This window comes from Sciurus carolinensis, unplaced genomic scaffold (genome assembly GCF_902686445.1).
Source record: "Sciurus carolinensis unplaced genomic scaffold, mSciCar1.2, whole genome shotgun sequence".
NCBI lineage: Eukaryota > Metazoa > Chordata > Mammalia > Rodentia > Sciuridae > Sciurus > Sciurus carolinensis.
The window spans coordinates 25902-31901 of NW_025920459.1; positions in this window are offsets into that span (position 1 = coordinate 25902).

A 6000-nucleotide genomic window follows, 5' to 3' on the forward strand; every position below is an offset into this window, starting at 1 on the left:
AAGGAGGGTTATAAGTAAAGGGAAGTGCACTGTTCAGAAAGTTAATGGAGTTAATATTGAAAAATGAAGAGAGGGTGAAATGATTGCTTTTTTTCAGCACAGTTTGGCACTAAATTTGGGGGATTTTTAGGCTTGGGTATGCTTGTGTTAATTCTATTCTACCTCTACAAATGCCTCAAAGCCAGCCAACAGTCTCATAATGTGATCATAAAACAGGCCATGGCCGCGCTTGAAGCAGAACAATCTCCCAGTATATGGCTTAGTATGCTGGATTGGTAGTCAAAGATGGATAAGATTCATGGGGAGCTCATACCAACCTAAGACAGGAAATGAGGGCTAGAGCCTCATTGTCCAAAGACGGGTAAGGATGTTGCTCTGCCATGGACAACCTAAGACAGACAGGATCCCTGCCAGTTTTCTTTTCATTTTATATAAATAAAGGGGGAATTGTTGGGGGCTGTGCCAGCCAGAACGGCACCTGATCACATTGGCGGTGAGGAGGTTAATTAACATAAACACACTCAGGTGATTTATCACTGGCCGTATTCAGTTAAGTCCACGTGCACAATGCATGCACAGGTGTTCCCAAGCCTGCCTGCTTGGGCCTGCTTGTTTTATCCCTTGCCGTGATGGGGCAGCTGGCTCCTTACCTGATTGCAACTGGTGTGGCCCTGCCCTCGGCCTCCTGGAGGGAATATAAGCGGGCAGTGGGCGGGGCGCAAGAGTAAGAGCAGCAGCTAGCAGAAAGAAGAGGAGTAGAAGACACTAGCAGAAAGGAAGAAGAAAAGGCAGCAAGCAGATAGAAGTAGCTCGCAGAGAGAAGCAGCAGGCAGTGGGGGAAAGCAGATCACAGAGTGGAGAATTGAGAACACACCTCTAGATCATAGATAGGTAGATTGCAGTATGCGGGACACATCACTAAGAAGCACCTCAGATAGACGCACCCTTACTTCACAGGATGCAGGACGCACCTTTAAGAAGAAGCAGCAGAACTAAGAAGAAATAGATCTCTGATAAGCGTAGAAGGCTTCCTTTCTCTAAAACTTTCTCTCTAAGCAAAGTTTCTCTTCCTGATAAGCAAAGTTTCTCCCCTCTAATCAATTCTCTTCCTCTAAGCAGAGTTTCTCTTCCTCTAAGCAAAGTCTCTCTTCCTCTAAGCAAAGTCACTCTTCCTAATAAGCAAAGTTTCTCTTCCTCTAAGCAAAGCCTATTTTTCTCTCAAAGTCTCTCTTCCTCTATAAATTAGTGAATATAGGAAAAATAGTTTATTTCCAGGCCCCTCCGATAAATACCTGCACAATTGTTGCTATGTGCGGCGACACTCCCATAGCACAAGAAATAAAAGTAAGAATCAACAAGATAGAGCCCTAATTTCCAGAATCTATAAAGAACTCAAAAAACTCTACACCAAGAATACAAATAATCCAATCAACAAATGGGCTAAGGAAATGAAGAGACACTTCACATAACAAGATATCAAGCAATCAACAGATATATGAAAAAATGTTCAACATCTCTAGTAATAAGAGAAATGCAAATCAAAACTACCCTAAGATTTCATCTCACCCCAATTAGAATGGCGATTATCAAGAACACAAGCAACAATAGGTGTTGGAGAGGATGTGGGGAAAAAGGTACACTCATACATTGCTGGTGGGGTTGCAAATTAGTGCAGCCACTCTGGAAAGCAGTGTGGAGATTCCTCAGAAAGCTTGGAATGGAACCACCATTTGACTCAGCTATCCCACTCCTTGGCCTATACCCAAAGGACTTAAAATCAGCATACTACAGAGATATAGCCACATCAATGTTCATTGCTGCTCAATTCACCATAGCCAGATTGTGCAACCAACCTAGATGCCGTTCAGTTGATGAATGGATAAAGAAACTGTGGCATATATATACAATGGAATATTACTCAGCCATAAAAAATGATAAAATTATGGCATTTGCAGACAAATGGATGAAATTGGAGAATATCATGCTAAGTGAGATAAGCCAATCTCAAAAAACTAAAGGATGAATGATCTCGCTGATAAGCAGATGAGGACATATAATGGGGGGTGGGAGGCGTTAGCATTAGGGTTAGGGTTAGGTTTAGGGTTAGGGATAAGGAGGGTGGTAAGAATGGAGGAGGGAAGGTCTGTATAGAGGGAAGAGAGGGGTGGGAGGGGTGGGAGGGATTGGGGGAAGGGGAAAAATAACAGAATGAATCAAACAATATTGCCCTATGTAAATTTATGATTACACAAATGGTATGCCTTGACTCAATGTACAGAGAAACAACATGTATCTCATTTGTTTACAATAATAAAAAAATAAATAAATAAATAAAACTAAAAAAAGAATTTGTTCTATTAATCTTTAATTTTGTATAACTAAACAAACCATAAATTTTACCATCTTAAGCATTCTTTTTTGTATAATCCAGTAATTTCTGCTTTTACTTTTAATAATTTATTCATTCTCTACTTTAGAAGTGTAGGGAAATCTGATCTAAAATGAAGTGTTTATAAAAAAGAATATTCCAGTTTGTAAATAATATATTCTAAGTTTCCATAAAAGATAATGGATTCATAACCATCTGATAAGATGCTACAGTCTTATTAAACTACTCTCTGACACCTACAATATAGTCTATAGGATAAATGACACTGATTGAGATACATCTCTGGCCTCATTGTGGAAGGAAGTTAACTGCTCTGAATAAGAATTGAAGCACATATTCAGAAATGCTCAATACATTTGACACTATCAGATAATTAAAGTCTCATCAGGCTTATGTCTCAACAAAAATTGATAAATTGCTAATATGGTACAATTTAAAGTGGTGATTTTATAATAGATCTTAAATATAGTCAAATTGTAATATTATTTGACATTGACTTTATTTGTTATATACTGTTGGATTTCTTACATTCAGTTTTAAGAAAATAAAATGGAAGTTCTAGCTGATTATTTTACTTGAAACTAGCTATTTTAGGGAAAACTCTGAGAGCTCCCCCCAACTCCCACGTATCTCAGAAGATCTTGCATCTGTATGCTCTCCTTTTCCATCAAAATCTCATCTCCCTTCCATTTCTGGGGTCCTGGCTTTAGATCATTTTTCCTAAAACTGGAGTCGGGGCTGAAGTTGTTGCTCAGTGGTAGAGCGCTTGCCTAGCACATGTGAGGCACTGGGTTCAATCCCTAACACCACATTAAAAACAAATTTAAAAAAACAAAATCAAGATATTTAAAAAAAAAAAGAAACTGGAGTGGTACAAACAATGAAATAAAACCACATGTGACATTTAGGACGTCATTAGATGCAAAGCCATTAGCTGAACAAAAGTGGAAGAGCCTCAGCCTTACTAAATGCATGCATGTCCTGAACAAATGTACAGTGCTATTGTCTTGTATACAAGGCCACGTAGGTTGAGGTTAGTGGTCTCGTACAAAGTAAAAGCAGAGGCACAACATTGGTCTTCCACACAGCTAGTACAGGACTGCCTGATTCTGTGATGAATGAATTATTCATGACTGCTTGAGTTCAGGCCTCAGAGACAAAAGGAAACAAAAGAAACAGTAATTCATATTTCAGTTTCAACTACAACTTTGAAAGGAGAATTTGTGTAGGACAAAGGCACAGTATGTAGTCAGTATGTGAATAACCAATAATCATAATCTTAAAGTAGTGGTTAGTATATACATTGTTTGACATCTCATATAAATTCACAGTGGTAAGAAATGTTCTCACTTATACTGGTGACACGGGCACCTAGGATCAATAGTGCTGTTGTGGTTTGTTACCACACTTAATATCAAAGGGAATGCTAAGTTGTGGTAAAGAATAGTAAGAATACAAAGCATTATTTCTAATCCAACTTCATGAACCTCAAAACATATCCATACACCACTTGGGATTCAGTACAGACAAGTTCAAGAACCTCTGAGTAAATGTTAGTGTATGGCTCTCTCTACTTATAAAATAAATTACTTTATGCTTCATGCAAATATGAGTTAGCATAATTTCTTACACAACTACTTAAAGAAAATATCAACAAAGACTAAACTAATAATCATAGATTGGCCCAATCTCAAGAGCGGAAGGGTTGTATTCACTAGACTTTAAATAGGTTTTGAAGAATTGCTATTTTAAGTTGAGGCTACTTCCATGTGTGATTAGAAGAAAAACAAAAAAGAAAATTTACAGTCTTATAGGCAAAGCAGGTACTGTGTAAGTTTGATCATATATTTGTTCTTGTTCTCTTGGTCTTTCAAGTAAATTTCCTCTTCAGTTAATTTTCTGTGTAAGCGCCAATTATATGGGAAAGTGCAATTTACTTGAACACTCAGTTCTTTAGTTTTCTCCCATGTAAAATGAATGGGTTAAGTTAAATGACCTTTTAGGTGGATTCTAGTTGAAAGAGAATTCATTTTGAAGTTAAATACTGGTTAAAATCCTTTTTCAAAGCTATTAAATAAAATATGATTTTAAAAAGTTGAGAACAAATTTATTACAGACTCATTATCAGGATCAAGTAAGATAACAGAAAGCACTAAATAATGTAATTTCTTATTAAGATTCTTATGTGCTTGAGGTAGAAATCTCTACTCTGTGCATATGAATTTTCCATTGTTATTTACTAATAACTGCTTATCCTTGAAAGTACCATGAACATACTGGTTGCATCTGTCTGTGACCTACCTTGTGAGGTCAGGTTTGGCATTTTCCATTCATGATGTCACACTGGTACTCAAAAAGTTGAGAATTTTATAGAATTTCACATTTCAGATTTTCAAAGTAGGTATGTTCAATCAATACTGCATCATAAGACTTGGGAATGCATGTAAAATGTTAAGAAAACCACTTGATGCTCTGGAAATGCTAGTTGTGGATGTTATGATTGTCACCACTATTATTCACCTAAACTAAATAAAAATCAAAGAAACCTTACAGCTCTTTCATTATTGCAGAAATGGTCAAATCAGTGCAATGGCCATCTGTGTCCAACCACTTCTTGTAGATGGCTTGCATGATTATACCAGCCAGTCACTATAACACTTTGTCATATTGCACTCACTGCAGCACATTTTACCTCCATATTAATGGTTCAGTTTCAACAGTGTATGATCATTAAAAATATGTTTCTAGAAAAGTGAATCATTTACATATGGCATTTAAATTTCCATTTCATAAATTTGAATCATGCTTGGGCTTGTTAGTAAGATAATCTTCAACTAAGAGATACATGAGGCCCTTTAAATCTGGTCTTATATGTTGACATATATTTAATCTTAAAACAGAACCTACTTCTTTCAATCAAGTATTAACCATGCCCTAACTGGGTAAGTAGGTTGCATAGCTATTTCCTTCACTGGAAATCTCAATATCATATTAAATTGTGAAAAAACTCAATCTTATTGATAGACATAGTTATTTTGATAAAAAAAATCCATGTTAATGTAAAGTAATTATGAAGCACACAAATAATGTCTGCTTACTACATATTATACAACTAGCATGTATTTATACATATATACCTTTATAGTGCTCATTTAATAACTGGAAGCTGCATTAGTACAGCACAGCTGAATGGGATCTGAACTGCCCATGCATGGACCTGCATATTCTAGAATGCTTATGCAGATATGCTAAAATATAAATCAACACATCTGGAGTACCCATTGAGAAGCCATTTCTAATAGTCTGTCAATAATGACAGTTGATAGTTTTTCAGACTACATTTCTGAATATCTTCAATATTGACCTAGACACAATAAGATATCATCTGCTAATTGCCATGTGTACCACAAATATATAATTAGCTAAATAATTCAGCAGTCAAATGTAATCCAGTAGAGAGCTTCATCTCTTTGAAGCCTTGGAATACAATTATAAGTACTTACAATCCCTTATATTTCCAAATTGATAGTATTAATTAAATATGACCCCTCATTTGAATATCAATTATTTTGCCATTAACTCTTTAATTTACTTTCCTTCAAATTTGTTTA